The sequence below is a fragment of the Oryctolagus cuniculus genome, chromosome 1 (assembly GCF_964237555.1).
Source record: "Oryctolagus cuniculus chromosome 1, mOryCun1.1, whole genome shotgun sequence".
Classification (NCBI taxonomy): domain Eukaryota; kingdom Metazoa; phylum Chordata; class Mammalia; order Lagomorpha; family Leporidae; genus Oryctolagus; species Oryctolagus cuniculus.
Genome location: NC_091432.1, coordinates 182,657,795 through 182,684,719, shown reverse-complemented (window position 1 = coordinate 182,684,719; position 26,925 = coordinate 182,657,795). Strand labels below are relative to the sequence as shown.

The following is a 26,925-nucleotide window of genomic DNA, read 5'->3' as shown; positions in this document are numbered from 1 at the left end:
ATGAGCACACTTTCTGTTGGTTAATTGACTATTTGGATATATTTTGCAAAGTGTCTGTTAAATCTTTTGCATGCTTTTATTGTGTTGTCTTTTTATTACTGATGTCTGTAAAGAGTTCTTCACATACTCTCAATATGAGTTCTTGTTGGATGCAAACATTGCAGATATTTTCTCCCATTCTAGTTTGCCTTTCATTCCCTTAATGATGACTTTGATAATAAAAACTTCTTCATTTAATGTGGTCCATTGTGGGGAGCAACTGAGACTAGGCTAAGTTACTGGAATTAAGACTTATTCTATGCATCTGCTCTCCCACAATATGGCGCTGGGAGAGAAGTAAACAGCTTCTACACAGCTGCCTCCAGTTCAACCAATAAGCTGCAGGAGCTGCTCCTGATTGGAGGAGAGCAGCGTACTCGGCGTGTGGGTAGCAGAGTTGGGATTGGTGGAAGAGGACTATAAAGGAGGAGAGAGACAACATGCACCAGGAACATCTATCTGAGGGAACACCTGAGGAACATCTGAGCAGCCCCCGAGAGAGCCGGCCAGCGGTGTGCCACTCCCCCGCAGAAGTGGGGAAAGTGGCAGGGGGAACCGCCCTTCCACGGAGGTAGAAGGGACGGTAGTCAACCCGGGAAGAACCAGCAGTAAACCCGGGGAGGGCCGAGCAGACAAAAGAACAGCGCAGGGTCCTGTGTCGTTCCTCCACGAAGAGGGGGAGCGACATAATGGTGCCGTGACTCGGATAGAAACCTAGGAGGGAAGAAATGGGAAGAAGTGGGAAAATACCAGAGAGAGAGACTAGAAGAGCCTAGGGAAAAGCTGGACGGAAGAAGTGCCGGAAGAAGTTAGGATTGAAAGCGAAAGTGAAAGCTGGAGGAAACATAGATTCGGATGCGGACTGTGGGGAGAAGCCAGGAGAAATGAGAGGGGAATATTGTTGGAAGAAAAGTTAGGAAACATACCGGGTAGAGAAAAATGTTAGGGAAAATGAAGCTGCGGGAGCAGGCTGAAGCGGAGACGTAAGCTAGCTTGGGATTCGTCAAGTCAGCCCGGGGAGCAAAAGGCGAAAAGCTAAAACCACAGGTGGAGACACGTAAATTAGGTTGGAATCTGTCAGATTAGCCCGGGGAGCAAAAGACGGGAAGCCAAACCGAAGCGGAGACGTGAGCTAGGTTGAATTCGCCAGGTTAGCCCGGGGAACTTAGACTGAATACAGGTGGCGGAAATGTGAGCTAGGCTGTGTGACTCGCAGAAGGCGCCGCGCACAGAGAGAGCGCGCGGGGCGCAAATAGATAGGGAACGCGGGGCTGGCATGGAGGCCGTGGTGCGGGCGCGAAGGGCGCGGAGACCGCGGAGTGCGCACGAAGCTGGGAAGCCGCGCAGAGCCGGGAACCCGCCGCAGGGCGGGCGCCGGGAAGCCGCGCAGATGAGAGAAGCACGGGCTGAAGCAGCGCAGAGCCAGGAAGCCACCGTGGGGTGAGGCACCGAGAAGCTGCCTCGGGGCAGGCGCCGGGAAGCCGCGGGGATAAGAGAAACAGAAGTATAGAAGTAAAATGAGAGAAATAGGAATGCTGGCAGATAGAAGTAAAATAGGAGAGATAGGAATGCCCGGAGATAGAGAAATAGAGAAAAATAAGGCCTCCCCACAACACGGCAATGAGAGAGCTTGTATTCGGTCTGCCTGATTAGTAAGACGATAAGTACCTGTGGGCGGCTGCAGGTCACCGAAGACAGGCACGTTATCAACACCAATAAGTCTCCCCACAAGACAGCAATGAGAGGGCTTGGATTCGGTTTGCCTGATTGGTAGGGCTTGTAAGCACCTGCAGGCAGTTCTAGCAGAGCAGAGCATGCGCTGCAGGGCACCGAACACAGGCACGCATCAGTGCCTAAAAACCTCCTCACAACATGGCGAAGAGAGGACCCGGATTCGGTTTGCCTGATTGGTAGGGCTTGTAAGCACCTGTGGGCAACTCTAGCAAGCAGAGCAGAGTGTGTGCCGTGGGGCACCGAAGACAGGCGCGTATCAATGCCAAAAAATAAAAAGAAAGGGGGAATTGTGGGGAGCAACTCAGACTAGACTAAGTTACTGGAATTAAGACTTATTCTATGCATCTGCTCTCCCACAATATGGCGCTGGGAGAGGAGTAAACAGCTTCTACACAGCTGCCTCCAGTTCAACCAATAAGCTGCAGGAGCTGCTCCTGATTGGAGGAGAGCAGCGTACTCGGCGTGTGGGTAGCAGAGTTGGGATTGGTGGAAGAGGACTATAAAGGAGGAGAGAGACAACATGCACCAGGAACATCTATCTGAGGGAACACCTGAGGAACATCTGAGCAGCCCCCGAGAGAGCCGGCCGGCGGTGTGCCGCTCCCCCACGGAAGTGGGGAAAGTGGCAGGGGGAACCACCCTTCCACGGAGGTGGAAGGGACGGTAGCCAACCTGGGAAGAACCAGCAGTAAACCCGGGGAGGGCCGAGCAGACAAAAGAACAGCGCAGGGTCCTGTGTCGTTCCTCCACGAAAAGGGGGAGCGACATTCCATTTTATCAAACTTTTGCATTATAGTTAGTGCTTATTAAGACTTATTTAAGAAAACTTTGCCTAATCAATATCATAAGTAGAGTCTATTTTCTTTTCATTTTCAATTACCTTTATATACAGAAGATCGATCTAGTATATATTAAGTAAAGATTTCATCAGTTTGCACCCACACAGAACATAAAGTGTAAAATACTGATTCAGTACTAGTTATAGCATTAATACACATTGGACAACACATTAGGACAGGGATCCCACATGAGGAATAAGTACACAGTGACTCCTGTTGTTGACTTAACAATTTGACACTCTTGTTTATGGCGTCAGTAATCTCCCTAGGCTCTTGTCATGAGCTGCCAAGGCTATGGAAGCCTTTTGAGTTTGCCGACTTCGATCTTATTTAGACAAGGTCATAGTCAAAGTGGAAGTTCTCTCCTCCCTTCAGAGAAAGGTACCTCCTTCTTTGATGACCTATTCTTTCTACTGGATCTCACTTGCAGAGATCTTTCATTAAGGGTTGTTGTTGTTTTTTTTTTTTTTTTTTTTTTTTTTTTTTTTTTTTTTTTTTTTTTTTTTTGCCACAGTGTCTTAGCTATCCATGCCTGAAATACTCTCATGGGCTTTTCAGCCGGATCTGAATGCCTTAAGGGCTGATTCTGAGGCCAGAGTGCTATTTAGGACATCTGCCATTCTATGAGTCTGCTGTGTATCTTGCTTCCCATGTTGGATCGTTCTCTCCTTTTTTATTCTATCAGTTAGTATTAGCAGACACTAGTCTTGTTTTTGTGATCCCTTTGACTCTTAGACCTATCAATGTGATCAATTGTGAACTGAAATTGATCACTTGGACTAGTGAGATGGCATTGGCACGTGCAACCTTGATGGGATTGTATTGGAATCCTCTGGCAGATTTCTAACTCCACCATTTGGGGCAAGTCCGATTGAGGATGTCCCAAATTGTACATCTCCTCCCTCTCTTATTCTCACTCTTATATTTAACAGGGATCACTTTTCAGTTAAATTTAAACACCTAAGAATAATTGTGTTAATTACAGAGTTCAACCAATAGTATTAACTAGAACAACAAAAAAATACTAAAAGGGATAAAGTAGTATAGTCTATGTTTTAAAGCTTTTTAAATTTTTAATCTTTCACACATAAGTCTATAATCAATCTGCAACAGAACTTTGCTTATGATGTAAGATAAGGGTTAAGAATTTTTTTCTTCCTAAAAAGCTACCTAATTGGCCTGTTACCATGCATCCATGCATTGAAAAGACTATTATTTCCTCACTGAACTACAGCTTAACGTTTATCATAAGTCAAGTGAAGGTCTAAGCATTGAGTCTTTTTTTGATTCTCTATTTGTATATCCTTGTACAAATACCATATTATTTTCATTGTAATAAAAATTGAGATATCTAATGGTGTACATTCTTGAACTTCGTTTTTCTTCAAGAACTTTTTTGCTTTTCTCTTGATGTATTTTATTTTTCTTGGAAATATTAAATTAGCACATCAATTTTCAAATTACCTTATATGATTGATTTAGTCTATTATTTAATGAGTAGAAGTTATTTCTTTGCAATATAAAATCTTCCTGTCCATATACATTTTGTAGCCTTTCTCTAACTTAGACTTCTTTAATTTCTTCAGCCAATGCAGTTTTCTTTGTAAATGCAGTGCATTTCTTTAATTCCACTGATTTGTAGGTATATGGCTTTTATGCTCTTTTAAATGGAATCATTTTTTATTTTTATTTACTGTTTTTTACTGGTATATGGACATGCTAAATTCAACTATTAATTCAAGTATTTGATTTGAAGATAATTTCACTTTTTTCTGTGCATACAATTACATTGTTTAGTTATAATAGCTTTATTTCTGCCTTTCCAATCCTTATACATTCCAATTATTTTTCTTGCTTTTAGACCAGTACATCACAAACAAGTACACTGGTCACAATACATTTATTGAAGAGTACAGAATTGCTCTCACACTTGGGATCTGCTACCCTAAATGTCCACTTTTACATTAACATCATCTAGCTCCTAGAAAAACACCTCTCCACATCTCTTACCCTACTTCTTTGAAACAAAAGTTTATGGCATCAAGATCACATGACTGTAAGTTGTGCTACTGCTAATACTGAGGCTTGTAGTTGCAGAAGCACTTTGATGAAAGACAAGTTAACATGACAGATTTATCCTCCTATATGGCATGAGTGCATAGATTAATTGCATATGTTGTATGCAAATTATGATAGGTTTATTTCTGCCTTTCCAATCCTTATACATTTCATTTCTTTTTCTTGTTTAATGCTCTGGTTAACAACAATTGTTTCCTAAAGAGATGGTCTTCTGTTTTCTTACTTGTCCTTGGGTTCTTTTAATTCTTGGGTGTAGCAAATTATTCTTAAATTAGCAATATTTTGCAGTAGATGTGCATGCCAGCTGAGAAACATTCTGCAGTATGAAACAATGAATACTACTCTTATATAACTCTTACATTTGCATGTGTTTGGCTCATGACCTAACATGTGTGATGCTTCATGCTTATTCTTCTTATTGGCATATAGAAACATTACATGCTAGAATTTTTAAAGTTTTGTTTTTATAAATGTATTTTAATAACATTGATTATATTTTCAAGAATAAAATTGAAAGTGTCAAGTTTAGAGAAATAATTTTGATTAAAAAATTTGAGGCTAATTTATTTATATGTTGATTTTAACTTCAACATATCATTTTGAAATTTTAGAAGAAAGTAGTATTTTTAAATAAAGTTTGATATTTTACATTTTTTTAACTTTTTAATAAAATTATGTCAAAATGTATACCCCTGGAATGAAATTGCATTTTACTTCTTAATCCTTTAAATCATTGCTGTCAATAATATACCAATTATTTAAAAGTATTATTATAACAAGTGAGAAGTTGTAATAACTGTATTGATTATAATAAATAATAATATAATTATTCAGGCCTTCATTATAAGACTCAAGGAATGGCTGGCACATAACAGAACATTCAAACATGTACCACAATGCTATAAGCAATTGTCTTTGATACTTTGCCAATTTTCAGTCATATATAAATGATAATTTTATACTTTTTATCTTGCCATAATGAAGATCTATTTTTCAAGGTAGACGTCTAGAACATATTTTGACAGTTTCTCACCATGATTTATTACGTTAACATATTTAGATATGTAGGATGTAGACCTCCATTTGTCTTTCCCTGTCCTCGCAAATGAACCTGGGTGAGTCTGGCAGACCTTGGCATAATATTGCAGAGGAAAAGATATCAAACATCCTTATTCATCATGTTCTGCAAATGCTCAGTTAGTTCAAAGCTGCTTTTTTTTTTTTGTCTGTTCTATCAATTTCTGGGAAAAGCATCTTAAAATCGCCTTCTATTTTTGTAAATTTGAATATTTCTCTATTTAGTTCTGTTAATTTTCGCTTTAAATATTTTGAAGCTATGTTATTCAACACTTTCTAAATTAAGAATTGTTATTTTGTCTGTGAGATTATCCCTTGTATTATGGCCCTCTTAATTTATTTTATTAACATAGCATTGAGGCCATTGCTATAGTGCAGCTGGTTAAGCTGTGGCCAACAGTGCTAGCATCCCATATGGGTGCTGGCTCAAGTCCTGGCTGCTCCACTTCCCATCTAGCTCCCTGCTAACATGCCTGGGTAAGCAGCAGAAGATGGCCCACGTCCCTTGACGCCTGCACCCATGTGGGAGACCCGGATGAAGCTCCTGGCTCCTGGCTTTGGCCTTGCATAGGCCTAGCTATTGCAGCCATTTGGGGAGTGAACCAGCAAATGGAAGATCTCTCTGTCTCTCTGTCTCTCCTTCTCTTGCTCTGTAACTCTACCTTTCAAATTAAAAAAAAAAAATAAGTCAAAAAAAAAAAAACAAAAACATAAAACTAATGTCTATTTTGTCTAATTTTAATATTGTTACCCAGTCATCATTGGCTAATATTTCTCTGAAATTTTCTCATCCTTTGCTTGTAAGCTTTACATGCCCTTATATTCAAAGTGTGTCTCCTGTAAGCTTCATGTGATTGGGTTTTGTTTGCAATCTCTTATTCACAATTGTATCCTTTAATATGTATTCAATTGATATTTGATGCAATTGTGGTTGTATTTAGAATTTAAACCCAGCATTTTACTTGTTTTCTATATCTCTCACAGAGTTTATACTCTTTTATATTTCCCTTTTATTTGCTACTTTTTGGACAATAAACTACTATTATTACATTTTATTTCCTCTCTCTATTTTATTCTTCTTCAAGGGCACTCCAAAAACTTTGTGGAGAATTAAATTAAAGTGTAAGTTTATTTCAGTGTAAAAATTTTTGCAACCCGTGCACAGTTTTTTCATAACATGCATTTTCTTGAACTTTTTGAAGATCCTTTATATTAAGACTGTAGAAAGTATAGAATGCATGCTTGCTTTACTGAAGTCCAATCCAAATAAGAACATGTACTAAGAACCTGAGAATATGTGAACTCCATTTAATCTCCTCCTACTCTTTTGTGTTACTGTTATCATGTTGTTTTTGTTTATTTTTGTTTTTTTGTTTGTTTTTGAGTAGCAGAGAGACAAAGAGAGCTCTTATTTGCTGGTTCACTTCTCAAAGGCCCACAACAGCCAGGGCTAGGCCAAGTTGAAGCTGGAAGTCAAAAATTCAGCTACCTGAGCCTTATCTGGCTCCCCAGGTTCACATCAGCAAGAAGCTGGAACTGGGAGTGAAGCCGCGTATCTAAAACAGGTACTCCAATATGAGGTGCAGGCATCCCAATTGGTGTCTTAACCACTAAGATAGACACTCACCACCCACCCCAAATTATCATGTATTTTGAATCTAACCCCATTTTGCTTGGCTCAAAGTGTTCCATTTCATGTCTGCTCTAAGGTTACTTCCTCAGAGAATCTTACCTGAATCACCCTAATTAAAATAATCTCAAGCCCCCCCCCCCACCTTTCTATTCCCTTATTTCGTTTTTTTCTTTATGGACTTACCACCTAAAATAAAAGTATTTACTTGTTCTTGTCCACCTTTCACATTAGAATAGAGCTTTATAAAGGTCAGGGATTTTTCTACCTAGTTCTCAGAGGATTGGCCCTAAGTAGGCACTTAGTGAATATATGTTGAATCATACATAGAGGTCAGAGGTAGCCCAACAAAGCACATAACTGCCAACTCTTAGGAATGAGGAAATTAGGCCTATATGGATTTGGAAAACTACAAGTCAGATGATGTTTATATCAAAAAAAAAACTTGCAAGGGGTACCAGGTTCACTCCAGAAATAACTCACTGAGCAAATTGCCTCTATTCACGTGTTTTCATTCATTCAACACTTCCTTGAACACCTGTGCAAATCTGGGTGCTGGGTGCTGTGCTAGAATTCATGCTGTGTGTAGGAACCAGCATTCTCTATAAGGTTCCTTCATAGACCACAGTGCAAATATCACCTAGCTAAATGTGGGAGAGGCAATGGGCTGGATGACTACAGAGAATATTGCAACAAAAACAACAAAAAAGAGTGGAAAGCATCCCACTGGCAATGCATTGTTGGACTGAAGGAAATGAAGAGCTTTATCCGTGCCCGAGTCCATGCCCAAAATACATGATAAGTCAGTTGAGACAGTGCTGAAATGTTTGGAAAGAGTGGTCCTGACTAAAATCACTAAGAACCAATGCAAGAAAATTCCATATCCAGAGCCTTAGATTTATTGGGCCCAGTTTTTTTTGTTTGTTTGTTTTGTTTTCTATTACTGAAACTCATGAACCCAAGGCCACCATGCCTGGAAACTCGACCATAGGGTACCTTACAGGGAGCAGCTCAGATGTTCACTGTTCACTTTGAGCCATATTAGCCTTTTAAACGTTGAAACAGTCACACCTGAAGACGTTCCATCCTTATGGAGCTTCATACTCACTGTTTTCTTCCTTTGTCGCTGTTGGGCCAGAGATGGTGTAACACATACTTCCCTCTGGCTTTTTGCCCCTTTCTGAAATAATAAACAAAAATGCCACAGGTTAATTCCTAGGTTCTATTCACAGAATGACAGCTGAAAAAATCAGGATTTCTTTTTATAGTGGGGCCGAATTATTTTCACATTTTCCACTCTCAGCCCTTGCTGCAGCCTGACAGGCAGATGGGAGGGCAGCTGGCCCTCAATAAAAGGTGACCCTGGCAGCCAGTGTCTCTGGTTCATGGTCTGCCCTGAGACAGCCAGACCTGGCTTCTGCATATGAAATGTGGCTGGCAGAGAAACTGCAGAGGGAGAACTGCAAAGCTATGGAGAACAGCTACTCTCAGGCTGTAATGTCCTGCTTCTATCCTAATGTATGTCTGACACTGCTAAAGCCTCATTAAGAGACTGCTGGCCCTGATGGAGCTGCATGGATGGGTGTGTGCATGCTGTTTAACAGCCAGTAATTCTAGAGTTTCTGCAAAGAGTGGTCTCAAAGTGCAGTGCTGGTCCAAACCACAGCTGCAGTTTTCTCTGAAAGCCAATTGGTCTACATGGGAACTAATCCCACAACCACCGCCTCTTCAACGCCAGCCAGCCAGGCTGGGCAACTTGGAATGTTTGGGCAGCAGAGATAACTGGGTGCCTGGGAGGGATCAGGCACTGGGCTCAGCAAAGCTAAACAGGTATCTGCACTTGTCCTTTTTCAGACGTATCTAAGTGCTCACCAGAAAGAATTTTTTTTAACCCAACAAACAACTCTTTAAGATTTGAAGTTAAACATCTATGAAAACACAGCAATAGGTATCATTTTTGAGCACCTGTCATGTGCCAACACTATCTCAGTGTTTTTCTTCCGTGTTTTCAAATTCCCACAACCCTGGTGGATACTGTTCTAAACCATTTCACAGGGCAGAGACATGATACCTGCTCATGAGTTGAAGTAATCAACAAGCCATGTGTATGCTGGAAAACTGGCGTTTGGATCCAGCTCTTTAAGACACCTTTTGAAACTCTGTGTGTCACTGACAATTTACATCACAATTTATTCCCCTTGCTATTAACTTAAAGTTATTTTAACATCTCTGTCTCTCTATAAGCAATTGTACAATCAGGGTTTCCAAATCTCTAATCAGCTTAGGAGGCAACTTTAGCAAAATTATCACACCCCAGTCAGAACTTCTTTGGCCCTCTTTGTAAATTATCATTCAAGCAATGTTGAGCTAAAAATCAGCTTTTTCTCAGTAACACTTCTCTTCAAGGCAAAAAAACATAAAATGCTAAGGCAATCACTTCAGCTAAGAGAGGAATTTTCAATCCGTTAGTTCCTTACTGTGAATATGCACAACAGCAAGAGATTTGGGATCCAGTTATGTCAACAATCTGTGTCTTTGATGAATTATTGTCATCATTATTGGTGTTTTTTATATCAATGTTATTGTTATTAAAATTGTAAATATATTTTGAATGCACTAATAAACATAACTGTAATATATTATAATAAATTACTAATTCTAAGTATACAGGCACTACTCAGTTTGCTTATTTCTGAAGTAGCTGCTAGGCAAAGAGAACATGCAGATCCCACAGGCGTGAGGTTCCACCAACAGGTTGCTAGGCACAGAGTATCTGATGTTTCACCTGTGCCATGTGTATTAGTCAACTTGTGTTGCTATAACAAAATACCAAGACTGAGTGACTTAAACAACAATAATTGATTTTTCATAGATCGGAAAGCCAGGAAATCCAAGATCAAAGCATTAGCAGTTTCTGTTTCTTGTTGTCTTTCAGAGGACTTCCTTCTTATTGTGCCCTCATGTGGCAGGGGGTAAAAGGGGGAGGTGTGACACAGAGAGATCTGATGTCTCTTCTTGCCCTAGTGTCTCTTTTTACAAGGGTGCCAACCATATTGGATTAGTGACCCACCCTTATATCTTCACTTAGCCTTCATTACTTCCTATCTGTAAATATAGGCATGTTGGTGTGTAGAGCATCAACCTATGGATGGGAGAGGGGACACAGACAGTCAGCACGTAATACTACAGGGACAGTCCTCAAAAGAAACACATTTTGCAGTTGGAGAAACTGAGCCTCAGGAAAGATCAGCCAAACTGGTAGCTTATAACTGAGACAGGATTTAAACTGAGGCCTGACTACAAAAACCATACCTTTTTCAGCAGCTAGACCACTTCCTAAACTTTATTCAGTAACTTGATATTGAGACAATATATAAATGAAGACAGTGCAACAGGATTTATCATTTGCCTAATGTACTGTGCTGCCTTGTTTTGAAAGTTGTTCACTAGGTAAATTAGTATCACTTAGCATTTGAACAAATAGACTGTAAAGCAAAATGAACTAAAATATGTGACAGTTTTAAGCATGGTCAAGTACTTTAAAGATGAACATTTTGTTTCTATTGTCAGAAACTTTTATTACCAAAGGTAAAAAATAACCTAAGGGCTGTAAGATTTAAGTATAGAATGGAGTAGGAGTGAAGGTTTAAAATACAACTAAATGTAAATTTAAATACAGTTATAGATGCTTAGAAAAGTTATGCATCAAATAATATTGTAAGTGTATTTAAAACTTTTCACATAAAAGGAAAACTTATATATTTATATTTTAAGCAATTCAAGCAATCAAAAAATTGTAAAGACTAGTGTCAATGACTATGTTTTAAATGAAACAACTTGATTTAGACATCAAATACTGCAGGTTTTTTTTTTTTCATTTAAAATAAGATTTGGATATATTTTCTTGTTGCCTAGCATTCCAAAGTAAGGTTGCAACTTCATTTGTTTGACCATACCCCTGTTGGAAGACATTTAGGTTCTTTTCAGCAGTCACAAAAATGTGGCATTGAACATCTTTGTATGTCTATCTTTATACATATGGACAAAGTATATCCTATAGAAAATATTTAATTATGTAATTTGTAGAATAAATGTAATCACTGCATCAAAAGCTTGCACATGCTGATATTGGTAAATATTGCCAAACTGCCTTCAAGACAAATTTTCACATTTAATATTTTCTAAATACTCATTCTACACTAAATATGGTAAAACAGTGTCATAGTTCTCATTGAATTCCATACATTCTCTTTGGTGACACTTGATCAGAGGCCTGAAGGAAATGAAGGAGACAGCCATGCTGCAATGGAATGTGTTAGCAAACACAGCTCATTCATTGATTAAATGGTACGGCTTCTCTACTTCTCATTTGCTGTTGCATTTAACAATCACTTACTGGGTCTTTACTATGTGTAAGCTGCAGTGATGGACATTAAGATTGTTCCAATAAGTAAGTCATATGTGGCCACCCTATACTCACTGCCTAACTCTTCTTTTTTTGGTATGCAATTATTTTATTTTTAATTTACACACACTAAGATTCACTACTTGTAACATACTGCTTTGCTTTTTAGGCCAAGCCTCAACTCAAACTCATGTCAATGAATAAAATCAGCTGTCCCAGAGATCTTGGGGTCTCTGACTATGCAAAGACTGAAGAGCCTTCCAATATGTGGAGTTTCCTAAATCAACAGTCTATACAATTAAATTTATTCATTAAATGATATAAACAGTTGGTAACAGCTGTTACTATTTTTTTTAAACAAATGGTATGTGGTCCTTGAAAATTGTACCTGCCTATTTTACTCTTTCTCCTCTCAGAGTGGCAAGCCTTCTATAGTCATTACATATGTTGACAACTTAAGACTTTTTTCATCATAACAAAGCAGAAAGAATAAAAGGATTTTAATGAAAGATTGTAGTCTCCTGAGCTGACTCTACCTTACTGACCTGTAAGCCTTGGAAAATGCTAATATTCAGTATATTAAAAAGACAACCAGCTTAGCCCTCATAATGCCCATTTGTCTGAATTTATGAGATACCATTCTTTTCAGGTTAGCGTTTTTGAAATTATCCAGCTGGGAATGAGTCAAATGTTTTTTCTGTCAGTAATTCATTTAAAATGCCAGTCATACAAAGCAACTCAAGTGAGACCATCTGCATTTCCAAAAGCCTTAAATCCCCAAAAAGCAAAGGGGACTACACTCCTGGGACCTGGGCTAGGACTGATGTTCTTAGAAAGGACAAAGCCTCCAAAGTATAACACACCTAACGCTGCTCCCAACTCTCAACTTTATTATTTGGAAAGCAGTTCTGAGACTCAGCTATTGGGCTAGTAACACTACCCTCCCAGAGCTGCTTAGGCCTCAGTGTTAACCTACTTTCTTTCCCTTTTACAAACCTTCAGAGGTGTACCAAGGAGACTGAAGTAGCCTTTTACCAACTGAAAAATAGATGGGTCTCAATTTATGACTTCTGATGTTTGATAGTAAATGACCATGTTTTCAAACATATGTAAAATTGATCAGACCTTTGTTTAGAGGAATGTAAGGTAAGCTCTTATAGGATGTTTTTTTCAGATAAAGGCTTCTTTTAAACACTTAAAATAAATGAATTTGGGGTGCCAGCATTGAGGTGCAACAGGTTAAGCCACCACTTGTGATGCTGGCATCCCTCATTGGAGAACAGGTTCCTGTCCCAGCTGTGCCTCTTCTGATCTAGCTTTCTGCTAATGGACCTTTGAAGGCAGTGGACAATAGTCCAAGTGCTTGAGCCCCTATCACCCCTATGGGAGATCAGGTGGAGTTCCTGGCTCCTGGTTTCTGTCTAGTCCAGCCTGGCTCTTGCAGCCATTTGGGGACTGAACTAACAGATGAAAGATCTGTCTCTCTCTATCTCTCCCTCTCTCCCTGCTGCTCTGCTTTTCAAATAAATAATTCTTTAAAAAAAGAATTTTAAAAACATTTCCTATAGAAAAGGATTTACAGAAGAATTATTTGGACACCTAAGAAAAATTAGTTGGACAAAGAGTAAAATATACAGAATCCATTCATCCAACAAATAGGTGCAAGTATCTAATACAGCTGGAAATTGTTCTAAGTGCTTCTGTTACTGCAGGATACAAAACTGGCCCAAAGTCCTTCTCTCTTTGAGCTTTCCATCTTGTAAGAAAGGAAGACAATTCAGAATTTAAAAAAAGCAAATGTTGTAGTGTGTGGGAAGATGAAAAATGCTATAGAGAGAAAAACTGGGAAAGAAGGTGGGGAGATTACAAAGTCTAACTCTACTGCAAAATGATCACATGCATAATATGATCTGAGTTACTTAAAGCCTCCTTTGAAAATTTGGATTACATTGAAAGTGTCCATTTTTTGTTTCATGTTACTGAAGGAAAGTTCCTCCCTTCTTCAGTTCCAGCCACACACACAAAAAATTGTCTAGTATTTATACCAACTTAACCTGAGACCATAGCGCTACATCTCAGCAGATTCACATGATAAGAAGAACTCAGCAGAAGTAAAACCTACAGATATAGAATTGCTGTTTTACTTTCCTTATAAATTAGGTGACACAATCTTTGCTTCTTAGTGGTGACAAAGTTTCACCCCAAATTATTTGGGCCCTTGAACAAAATGGGAACAGCAATAAAACTAGAATTGACTTCACAAAGGTGTCTGGCAATATAATGACCTACCATGCACTACCAAGCCATAAGCAAAAGGCCATCTCTCTGATATTAAGGAAACAATGTACCCAGGAACACTTATTATAACTTTAAAGCTAATCTAAATACTTTCTTTGGTTCAAAAAACAGAAAGACTACATGTCACGATGAATTTTCCATGGGGTAAACAGATCAATTCTACAGGGTACAAAAATATTCCATAGAACAGTTGGTAAACTGTAAATGAATTTAGCTATGTTAACCATATGTGAATAACATCATCCTTTAATGATTTTAAGTGAGTCATCTGCATGACAAGTAGACGACATTTATGCCAAATGGTCCTATTAGCCAACAGGAATTTGGTAATACTTACGAGGAGAACAAAATCACATTTCACATTCTGTTCAGTTTGGAGAAGGTCCTGGGTCTCTGAGCAGGAATCACCGCCTTATCTTCTGTCCGTTTTCCTGTTTTAGGGACAGGGCTGTACCTTCTGATTGTAAAACAACACAAGACAAACAAAAAAAAAAAAAATGATACAAGCGAGAACTTACACTAGTACACAAAGAAAGATCGGAATGCTGTTTATGAAACCTGGTTCTGCCTTCTCCTTCATCCTTTTAGGGTAGATATTATATTCTTGAAGTTATATTTTCTTCCAGGCTATTAGAATATAGCTACTGCAGCAAGAAGACTGCCTGTTAAAGGTCTCACTGAGAAGTGAGGGACGTCAGGGAGATGGGTTTTTAGTTGTAAGGCTGAAGGCAGAAATCTTGATCAGGGTACACAGGCCTTAACTCCTGTTCCTAGTTAATGATGATGTACTGTATTCTTGGAAAATGTAAAGAGGATGGATTTTATGTGTCATCACCACAAAAACTCATTATTGCGTGAAGTGATGCATGTGTTCATTAGCTAAATGTAACCATTTTGCAAAGTATACATACTTTAAAGCATTGTGTGATACATGATAAACACATAACATGTTGTCTGACCATTTTAGATAAATAAGTAAATAGAAGGAAATAAGATATCACAATGTTTATAAATATTTCTCATTAAGAAGAAGCACACGCACTAGAAGTATACAGGTTTTTTTACCCATGCCATGTAATTCTGAATACAATAAAAAGGCCGCAGTGTAGTGAGAACTGGAGTTTTTCAATCATTACAGAGAGAAAGGTGAGCAGCATGAGTGTATCCCAGGAGTAAGGGAAAACTGCTTTAAGGCATGCTACATCAAATGCTGATCTGTGGGTACATATTATTGTCATTCCAGTGTTTAGAATGTGGAGAAGGAGTCCATGTAATTTATCCCCACCAGACTCTCGTCCCTGAAATCCTGTAGTCACAGTGACCTTCATATATAATGTTAATGCCACAATTTGTATTCATATCTCATCTCATCCTATTATTGTATTTGTGTTCTTTAAAAGAGCAAAATTAAATTTGCACATAAAATGTTGGGAAAAAAGATAAAATGCTCTAGAATATATAAATGAAATCTCAGGAAGATAGTTTATTTTGTAGACAGTTTACCTCCAAAATCTGAGAGTTTTTATCAAAACATTCAACAGAGTTTGTACGCATTTCATACTAAGCCAAAATAGAGTAAAAACAAAATGTTGAGCCAAATTCTCTTACCTAAACTATTTACTCCTTCTGAAGAAGGCACATTTGGATTGGAATTAGCTCTTTTAGCTGCTAAAAAACAACTGATTGAGTTGTATGTAATTGCAATGTGGAATATGAAATAAATCACTTACCAGATGTACAATGCGCTGGGTATACACAAGAATTTCTCAACCCGAGCACCACATCTTTGTTGTGGACTACTAATATAAGCATGGGAGGACGTGTAGCAGCATCCCTGGCCTCTACCCCCTGGATACTAATAATACACCTACCCTCCAGTTTAAACAATCAACTGTATCTCCAGACATTCAGAAAATGCTTTCTGAAGAGGCAAAATCACCCATTGTCCCATATCATAGTGCATACGTATAGCTACAGTATAAGATAGAGGCTTTGAGGGATGCAGAACAGAACTGCAAGAGTTGTGAGGAGGATCTATTCCTCTGACAAGGAATGCTGGGGAGAATACAAGGAAGTGATAAGATTTAGTTAGTTCCTGATGTTTGTATGGGATTTTGGATTAGGTTGGGGTTTGCCTACTGGTTTCCCCTTAATGTTATCTAATCCAATCGGTGTTTGTGTTTGAAATAAATCCTCTTGGTTTCAAATATGTTTACATTTTTTAAGTATTCTAATATTATCATTTTCATATGAGTTAGAAATTTGGAGAATTTAAATACTTTTTATTTCCCTCTTTAAACTAAGACTGAATTATTTCTTTACATAATGTGGGTCTTTTGGAATTAAAAGCATTTGGACATAATTGGATTGCACATAAGGTTGGTGTTCTCCATTTCTAAATGCCACAGGCACTTGGCGTTATTTTACTGAAAGGGAAGTAATCTATCAGACCTTGTGTTAATAATGTTACCCCTTGATAGGACCTCCTCCCAACCTCTACCTCTCTCCAAAACACAAAACGCAGATCTTGTTGTTTTATCCTGTCCCCATCTCATCTTCTATAGATCAAAAAATTGTGCACAATTGGCTGTCAAAGATTTGTAGAATCTTCAATTTATTCTTAACTTTAAAGACATCTTCTTTCTCAAAGGAAATGACTTGTTCAAACTATGTCAGGTTTGAGAAACAGATGTTATCACATGCTGCTGTGTAGGAGTGTCATTCACTTCCTCTTAGCATCCCTCGTTAAGTCTGGCTGAACAACAATCAGTTCTGCACTGAACGACGTGTGTTGAGATTAATCATAATTCTGTGTGCATCAAACTTTTGGCTCTGAATTATCAAAAAAAAGCCTCCTAGGATGAATTGCCCTTACATTCTTCTTCAAATAAGTTATTAATTCTCTCTCAGGTGTAATAATTTTGTCAGTATAAAAAATCATTATATAGCAAATTAAATGATGAGACTATGGCAGAAGTTGAGGATATTAACCTTACTATGGATGTTCTGTAAATCAGATTATACAAGACTCCTTCAAAAAGCCCATAGAAAATTGAATTAAAAGATCAGTTTATTTTGGTGCAAAACAGTTTTGATATCCATGTGTAGTTTTTTCAAAATATGTATTTTCTAGGAACATTTTGAAGACTTGTAATAGAGTCAGGTTACCTCATAAATTAAAGGACATCTAAATAATTAAATGCCTTCAAACAAATGTAAGTGTGTGAAACAAAAATAATATGGCAGGGCTGGCATTTTGCCTTGCAACTAACAGACCAGTTAAGATGTTGTGCCCACATCAGAGTGCTTGGATTTGAATCCCAGTTCTGGCTGTGATTTCAGCTTCCTGATAATGCAGACCCTCTGAGGTAGCAGTGATGCTTCAAGTAATTGGATCCTGCCATTCATGTAGAAGACTTGAATTGAGTTCCCAACCTCCTGACTCATTGCAGGCATTTGAAGAATAAAACAGTGCATGGATGGGGGTGGCGGGGGTGGGGGTGGGGGCGCCCTGTGGCATAGTGAGCTAATCCTCCACCTGCCACGCAGGCATCCCATATGGCACTCATTGTGTCCCAGCTACTCCTCTTCCGATCCAGTTCTCTGCTATGGCCTGGAAAAGCAGTGAAAGATGGCCCAAGTCCTTGGCCTCCTGAACCTGCATGGAAGATCCAGAAGAAGCTCCTGAATCCTGGCTTTGGATCAACTCCAGCTGTTGAGGCCATAATCCTGGCTTTGGATCAACTCCAGCTGTTGAGGCCATTTGGGAGTGAACCAGCAGATGGAATATCTTTGTCTCTCACTCTCCCTACCTGTAGCTCTACCTCTCAAATAAATAAATTTTAAAATCTTTTTAAAAAAGTGCATGGGATATATCTCCCTCTCTCATATCCTTGTCTCTCTCTCCCCTCTCTCGCTTTCTCTGCTTCTCAAGTAGATAAACAATTTTTAAAAATATTCCATATGGAAAAATGTTAACATCATCAGAGACACATATTATATAGGATCCAGTACCTAACATGCATTCAGTAACTGTTGAATTAAGCTCTTTATCTTAATTTCTGCTGTAAAGACTTTTTTAAAAAACATTTATTTTATTTATTTGAAATGCAGAGTTACAGGGGCAGAGAGAGAGAATCTTCAATTTTCTGGTTCACTCCCCAGTGGCCATTATGGCAGGGGCTGGGCCAGCCAGAAGCCAGGAGCCAGGAGCTTCTTCCAGGTCTCCCACGTGGATGCAAGAGCCCAAGCACTTGGAGTCATCCTTTGCTGCTTTCCCAGGTATGTTAGCAGGGAGCTGGACTGAAAGTGGAGCAGCCAGTACTTGAACTGGCACCCATATGGGATGCCAGCACTGTGAGTCGCTACTTAATCCACTACACCACAATGCAAAGAAGACTTTTTGAATTATGAATCCTGCTATAATGGTATGTTCTCTCTTTGACTCCGGTCCTGGACTTTCAGTTTTTATTATTAACTGAAATTAGGTTTCAATGAGAATGTCGTGGATAGAGCAGTAAATGACCCGTCACTGACTGCAGTTATACTGGGAGACAAAGTAATATTTCTAATATTTCTTGGGGTCTCTTCTAGTGTTATAATTGATCGTAAAATCATATAGTAAAAACTGCTTATTTCAGAAGTCAGTACAAGATGAGGAAAGATGGTTGTAGAAAGAGTTCAAAACGGTTAGAGACTTTACTACAAATTAAACAGGAGGTGATAGAATCTTCGGAATGGAAATACCTGTATTAATTTTTTTAAGTGAGGAAGAAGTACCAGTTGTTCTGTGGGCTCATTCTTTTTTGGTGTATCTCATTTTTCTTTGTTGATAGGAGAAATATGAAATAAATTGAAATAAATTAAACTTCTTTCACATCTGTGCAACAAAAATAGAGTACGAGAACAAATGACCTGACTGCTAGATAAAGCACTACCTAAAATAATTGCCATAAGCTATTTGGAGATTTATTGTGAGTTAGATTACAGGAATGTTCATGGTAAAAATGGCATCTGTCATTTAAAAACAATATAATTTATTTAAAAATGGATCCTGGTGCACTGCTTAGATTGACAGGTCTTTAAATTCTGATGATAATTTTACCACTACCACCCCCAAGCCCCAGTATTTTATGCACTGTTTGCTTTGGGATTTTCCTTGAATTAAAAATTGAACAATCTTATTGCAGTGCAGAAAGGATTTCATTACTTTCAGAGGTGACCTTCCAGATTCTATTAGGACAAGAAAATAGCCTTTAACAATGTCACTCAAAACCTATCTTCCTATATTGGCTTCACCTGCCTCCAGCACCTCCAAATACTCCAAAAATTCCTTCTTTGACATTTCTCCTTCTACTGCCCTTCGCAGCCAGAGTCAGTTATAGATACATATCAAGCTTGTTTGTTTTGCATGTTTGCATGATTCTGACCTATTTTTATTAACTAGGCTCTTCAAATTGAGATGTAGTTAGTACCCTAAAGATAAGGATTGAATACTCCATCTCTTTTCTAACTTCCAAGTGAATCTAATTCGTATCCCTGCACCTAAAGGGCATCTGGTAATGTTATCGTCTGGTACTTTCTGATCAAACACCTCACGACTCCTTTAACATGCAGCTTTTAGATATTCTGTAATAATTACAAACCAAATACTAATAAACCATTCACAGCTTTCCTGGCAATGATGAAATAATGCCAGAGGAGGTAGTACTTTGGTTCAAGTTACTACACAGCATATTATGTAATTGTTTAATTTTCAAATGATACCAAAATAGGTGTCAAACTCAATAGTATCATTCAGCCTAATTAACTCATATAAGGAGATTTTTTTAAAAAATTGTTATTGCTTCAGTAGAATTTATAATCTCATAAACTTTCCAAGAGAAAATTCTTAAAGAAGGTATACAATTGCCTCTGCTTCAGGATTCTTTAACCCAGTTTATTTTTTCACGTAAAGAAATCTATTTGCTGGTGAGGGTGCTGTGGCATAGTGTGTAAAGCCACTGCCTGCAGTGCCGGCATCCCATATGGGCAACAGTTCAAGTCCCGGCTGCTCCACTCCTGATCCAGGTCTCTGCTATGGCCTGAAACAGCAGTAGAAGGTGGCCGAACTCCTTGGGCTTTTGCACCAGCATGAGAAGACCCGGCTGAAGCGCCTGGCTCCTGGCTTTGGATCAGCTTAGCTCCAGCCGTTGCGGCCAATCGGGGAGTGAACCAGCGGATGGAAGACATCCCTCTCTGCCTCTCCTTCTCTCTCTGTGTAACTCTGATTTTCAAATAGGCAAACAAATCTTTTTTAAAAAAGAAAGAAAGACATCTATTCGAATCCATCTCCTTCTATACCTGAAACTACTTAAATTACATTCTTGGTAATTTCCACTTAGACTTAAACAAGACCATGAAAATAATAAGTATAAAAATATAATAGTAGATGACAGGCAATTTCTGAAATGCTTTTTTCCTCTTAGAAGGAGGATGATGAGAAATCTGAAAAAGTATCATGGAAAACAACCTCTAAGAAGAGGGAGAGTAAAAAGCTCACAAAGTGATTTTGAAGAAAAGAGATCCATTTATCTGAAAAGGACAACAAGCCTCACTAATTTAGTGGCTGTTTTCAGTATTATGGAGAATAATGACCAGTGTTTTTTCCACAAATATAAAAACAGGAGTCTCAGAAAAAATGAAATAGTTCTAGATGGCAAAGGTAAAGGTTAAATAGGATGAAAATGTCCTCAGAAGGATATCTTTGTGTTGGAATGATTATTTTGGTGCCATAAAAATATTTCATTAGGAAAATGTAGGAATGAGGAATACTCATAACTATACACAATGATGAGGCTTAAATGGCATTTTAAAGAGGTTCCTGTTTTAATGATTTATAAGATTTCTTTCTATTTCTTATTTAATTTCTTTATTAACTTCCCTGATTTCATCATATTTATCATCATCTCATGGTTAAAATTTTTTAAAGGGGAAGATTTTAATTTTTTATTAGATTTATTTTATTTGAAAGGCAGAGTTACATGCAGGGTGGGAGTGGAGAGACAGAGAGAGAGAAGATATTTTCCATTAACTCATTCACTCCCCAAATGGCTGCAATGGTGCAGCTGGGCCCATCTGAAATCAGGAGCCAGGAGCTTCTTCTGGGTCTCCCTTGTGGGTGCAGGGGCCAAGTACTTGGGTCACCCTCTGCTGCTTTCCCAGGCACATTAGCAGGGAGCTGGATAGGAAGTGGAGCAGCTCAGACTCGAACCAGCACCCACGTGGGATGTTGGCGCTGCAGATGGTGGCTCTAGCTGCTATACCACAGCGCCAGCCCCAAGATTTCAATATTTGGCTATTTTATTAGTACACATATTTTCATCCCCTGCTCTCCATGTTTTCTACTTGTTTATTTTTTTTAAGTTTTTTTTATTTATTTATTTGAGATATAGAGTTACAGAGAGAGAGAGAAAGAGGTCTTCCATCTGCTGGTTCATTTCCCCTACATGGCTGCAATGACTGAACCAATCTGAAGCCAGGAGCCAGGAGTTTCCTTCTGGGTCTCCCACACAAGTGCGTAAGCCATCTTCTACTGCTTTCCCAGGCCATAGCAGAGAGCTGGATCAGACAAAGAGCAGCCGGGACTAGAACCAGCATCCATATGGGATGCTGGCACCGAAGGCAGAAGCTTAGCCCACTACACCACAGCTTCAGCTCCTCTACTTGTTTATTTGTATTCTCTTAAAATTATAACACTAGTTCCAAAATATAATTCTATATGCACACAGAAATTTCTCTAGCTGGTATTAGCAGAATTTCAGAATCTTTATAATGGAAAGGAGAACTGTTCACTAAACTCCAGCTGAGATTATCTTTCTCTTGTGTCTTTCTGAACATACAGAATGACGCTTGATTTCAAAATAAACCAGGTGAGCTATTTTAAAAGCAGGATTTTTAGAATGTATTTCCAGAGCAGGACATTTTCAGGATTAGATATTATTATTCAACCTCTTTTTTTTTTTTTAGCTTGTTGTGAGGAATTTAAAATTCCCATCACTTCGGGACAAAAGTGCTTTTTCTCAAAATTTTAGAAGGGAATTATTTCCTTGAAATAAGATTTACAGAAATGAATGTTCCTATAAGCACTCCAACCAGAATTGTTGCTATTTAAGTAGTCATTTGTGTCAGGCATCATCCTTTGGGAAGGCAAACAAATCATGAAAATATTAACATCATAGAAATATGTGGTTCTGATAAAAGCTTTCAGAAATAAAACACATACACACACACACACACACCACTCTACATATTTGAACACATAAATTACTTCAAAACTACAGAAAAGAAATCAAGAACAAGAGTTCTACTTAAGTGTTTGCTATTGAGTTGATCAGATCCTCTTGGGTCACAGCCAAGGTGATTTGTTGGGTTCTTTGTTGGGCTTTCTGATGGTCCGTTGTTGATGCACAATGTGTTCAGTGTAAAATATCCCCATAGCACAGCCTGAGAAGAGGCTCTAGTTTTAAGGAGAATTCTCAAGCACTGTGGACAGCTGCAGCTTTCTTGCTGCAGATCCGTACTTTAACACTCAGAGATCAGTTGAGAATGTGTTTAGGGTTCATAATCCATGTTTTCACTGTGACATTCACTCTTGACTTTTTAGGCAAGGTTGTCTCAAGGCAGCACTTCTGTCTTCATCTCTTTATTGGACATCTTGTGCACTATATTCTGTGGATACTTTCACAGTATTTAGTACTGCATTATAGATTTTCAGAATAAGTCAAATTAAAGTCCCAAAGTGCCATATCAGAGTGGTTGGGCTTTGCTTGGCAAGCCCATAGGTTTCTAAGGTGCAATACTGCTAAGCAAGGATTGCTTGTATTTCCTGATCATAGCAACAGCAGCATAGCACCCACTGGTCCATCTCTAGCCTTCATCCATTTATGTTACCTCCCTGGCCTCTGTAGGAATTTGATTATGGGAACCAAATCATGGAGCTCTAATGGTCTATGGAGGGACTTCAGAGTCATCTCAGATGAAAACTGAGACCCTGAAAGCTGATGTGGCTTGCTTGAAGTCACATAACATGAATATATTTCATGTATGTGCTTCTAAACACAGTTTCAAGGTATGATCAAGGGTACTACATCCACTAACAGGAACCCAAAGACAGCATAATCCAGAAAGATAAATAATAACATGAGATAAAACCTCTGAGTCATTGAGGTGATTATATGAAATTTTCCTGGGTTTGAACTACATTTTTACTTATTCAGTGAACTTGCTGCTCTTCTTTTAAGTATTCAAGATTGAACCTTAATTGAAAATGAAACTTTCCACAAATCCCCAAACTCAATGCAGGCTGGTTCCTTCTTTCTCTGCTCTGATTCTTATCCTCTGGACCCTTTCTCTCCTGCCATTGGTGGGGGTTTCAAATACAAACCCTCAGCCTCAACTCACACACTGCACAGCAAAGATTGGAGGAAGCAAGATGATTAAATGAAGGACTCTTTTCGTGTGAGAGTGTTGTAAAAAGATCAGATGAAATAAAATATGATGGGGAACATTCTAGGTCAGACATGAACCAGACACTGCTAAAGAAATTAGTGATAGGTGTAGAAAATAGGGTAGCTAACTGGAGATGTTAGCTATACTTCTTCATCCACTAATATGGTTACAATAGTGTTGCACTAAGTCCCTGGAAGAATATGGAAACTCTCCTATCCAATGCTAGCAAACATGAGTAAGACTGAGCACTCAGCTAACAAACAATGCTCTAGGAAGCTAATTCAAATACTGAAGTCTCAGCAGTTCATGACAGGAGTAAGGTTCATCAGGAAACTTGGCATTTGGGTACTAGACGAACTGGAGGTGGGAGAAAGCTGGGTGAGACTCACTCCATGAACAATTTGATTGCTTTCTGCCAATATTCAGCTTGACAGCTTAGTGCAGATGGATTCCTCTGTCTCATATAGCTTGAAATATGTCAAGGGAAATGTGTCCCACTTTCAGAGACTGACTCTAAATTCCAAAAGGACAGAAGCCAGCATAAATTCAGAGAGTGTCATGAGAGAAATAAACTATACCACACTAAAGTTGAAGAGGAATGAAAATGGGCCATCTTTTAATGAATCTAGTAGGAGGACATTCCCATAGTAGGAGCTATTGATTCCAGCATCTGAACATGCATGAAAGTCATCTCCAGGTCTAGTCATTCAGTGTCCCTGACACAGCGACATAATTCTGCTGGCAGCAAGCGCCATGGGTGTCAGTTCAAGTAACACAGTGATGGTGTAACAACGTGAAGTCACCCAACTGTCATACTTGCCTTCATACATCCCAGTCTGAGTAATTGTTAACATAAGCATGTATTTTCTTCTTGTAACTAAAATTTTGAGTGGAATTTCCATGTAGGTGAGTCACTGAAAAGCTAATTCTTTGATGACCCTTTTATGGAAAAGCATACTCCAGTATCATGACTGCAAGTGGCATCAGATGATTGTAATTATAGAAAAAGAGGAGCTATGCAAAATAACTGAGAAAATAATTCAAACGCCAGGTTAAAATAGTTTAGAATAAGGAAATTCTGAGCCCAGATCAGATGAATTACCTACTATGTAACTTTATTGTTGAACAGATCAACCTTCAGATGTGAATGGCTTTGTATAGACTTTCATTTTTCTAGAATACTAAAAACTAATCAAATACTTTTTGTTGTGATGTTCTTAATGAACTCTGAAGCAAATATCTGGCATCAGTTTTTTTTATTGATAAACGCATTTCATCCTGGTTATTTAAAAACTAGAAATTCATATGTAGTACATATGATAATTCTTGGTTAATCAAAGAAGCTGACCCACCACCATTTCAAAATAAGCGAGAGAATTTTGGGCTACCTGTAAGGAATCTTTCTTCCTTGGTATCTTAGTGTTTGTTGTGATCTAACATTCTCATTTTCTTTTCTGAAAACTTGAGAATCAGTGAGTCAGCATTATTTTCTCAAGATTGCAGAGAAATATACTGCAACACTTGGAGCCCTTCGGCCTATTTTCCAGAGTGCCAGCCATTAGCTCATGCCTTCTAATTCTGCTTCTACATTTTATCAAATGATATGGGTACACCAGGTATTTCAGGAAAATCTCTCAATGTCTCTGGCAAGATGAGCTGCGGTAGTTCATCTATTATCCAGAATTCAGGTGCCAGATTATAAACAACTTTGATGCCTAGAACAGCATCAAACCGGGTTTGATGGGGAAGAAGGGAACAAAGCTAGGGCTGAAAAATATGAGTTTAAAAAAAAAAAAAGAAGTGTTTGTGAAATCTTTGAGCAGGCAAAAGTGACAGTAATTTAAAAAAGCTGGAAATTCAGAAATTATAGTAGCACCATTGACTGTTTTAGCCAGATTGAAACCCTGAAAACAGAACCATGAGAGCAAGACCAAAGCTAAAGAAAGAAGATAATGGAAGAAAAGAATACATTGCAAACAGCAAAGAGGTAGCACAAGAAAAGAGGCTGTGTGGATAAGGGTGATAAACATAAGCTGTAAACATTGAGAGCCTGCAGGAAGAAAAATCAAATAGAGGAGGTGGGCAAAGGAGGTTGTTCAGAAGTTCTGCATCCCAGCAGTCTCTTAGGATATGAATGGCCTAGCAGGGGTGGGGAACCTTTTTTTTCCTTTCAAGTGCCATTTGGATATTTATAACATCATCCATGGACCATACAAAATTATCAACTCAAAAGTTAGCCTGCTAGATACATGTATTGAATTTCAAGTCCTGCCTGCTACTGCCTTGACAAGACCAGACCAAATGATTTCATGGGACTTATGCTACCCTGGGCTGGACATTCCTCACCGGTGGTCCCTCCCTCAGTGAAATGTAACTCAAGCAACTTGAAAAGACAAATTTTAAAGAGAAACTAGAAAAGGAACAAATTTGTATTATTTAAGTAATGTACAGGTATTTTCTGCTAAGTACATTGTTTTTTGACTTTTTTAAACAGTGAGTATATAATGCAGCTGTCTAAGAATTTTAAGTTGCTTATTTCTTTCAGAGAGCTCATTCACAAATACTCCCTCATCCTCTGGGTAGCATTATAATGGTGTACTTTGGTCACATTTGCCAGCTTCTCTGTGGACTGTGCCTAGGTTAAAACACATTGAAGATTTATTGATTATGCCTACAGGGTTTGATCATGTAGATTCCTGAAAAATAAATTAAACCTTTAACTTCTAGGAAAAACATCCTTAGCACAGAGCTATCAGAGGTGCCACGGTGTTGATTCCAGAGGACAGGCTAATGCGCCAAAGGATACAGAACACTTCCCAAGAGGTCCCATCATTTATTAGTACCTTCATGGAAAGATTATATCAAATCTGAATCCTAGCTGAGAATTCTTAGCTTCGCTCCTGCAAGGCAATTAAGGCTGTAACCTTGAAGTTGTGGGATTACTCTCTTTGATTGTCTCGGCTTTCTGCCTGTCAATGTTTCAACTGCAATATTATTCAGAAAGAAAAGTGTTAATATAAAAGAAAATATAAGAAGAATTTGTTATGTCCTAGAAATCCTATGTGAAACATACAAACTTATCAATCAAAATGAATTCTGTAGATACATTGAGGAAAGTACTTTAAGAACAACGTAGTCTGGTAGCAAGTGTCTGAAAGTATTCATTTTCTGTTGCTGATGGTAGTGATGGAGCTGCTGCTGGTAGTGGCAATGATGATGGAGACAGGAGGACAGGCTGAGGTACCTTAGAAGTAGATTTTCTCAACCTCTCCCCACATAAATTCTTTGACTACTTTGTGTCATTTAATCTACATCTCTCTATTTCCTCCCTCCTT

At 38.5% G+C, this 26,925-nt stretch overlaps 1 protein-coding gene and 1 long non-coding RNA gene across 8 annotated transcripts in view; one reads left to right on the top strand and one right to left on the bottom strand.

Annotated features, from left to right (window-relative positions):
• Window positions 1–26,925, top strand: part of SLC24A2 (solute carrier family 24 member 2) — a 268,137-nt gene that overhangs the window by 40,134 nt on the left and 201,078 nt on the right. The gene's annotated exons all lie outside the window — the stretch shown is intronic.
• LOC103347654 (uncharacterized) overlaps window positions 1–26,925 on the bottom strand; it is a 138,555-nt gene that overhangs the window by 71,954 nt on the left and 39,676 nt on the right. For 2 of the 4 annotated variants that reach the window (XR_011380278.1, XR_007919350.2), the window contains exons 3-4: window positions 14,439–14,558; window positions 8,507–8,578 (exon numbers count right to left, since the gene is read on the bottom strand). This is a non-coding gene — a long non-coding RNA (uncharacterized lncRNA). Of the gene's footprint in view, window positions 1–3,126; window positions 8,579–10,468; window positions 10,541–14,438; window positions 14,559–26,925 lie in introns of those variants that run through there. The other 2 variants (XR_007919351.2, XR_516229.4) reach the window with 2 other exon arrangements.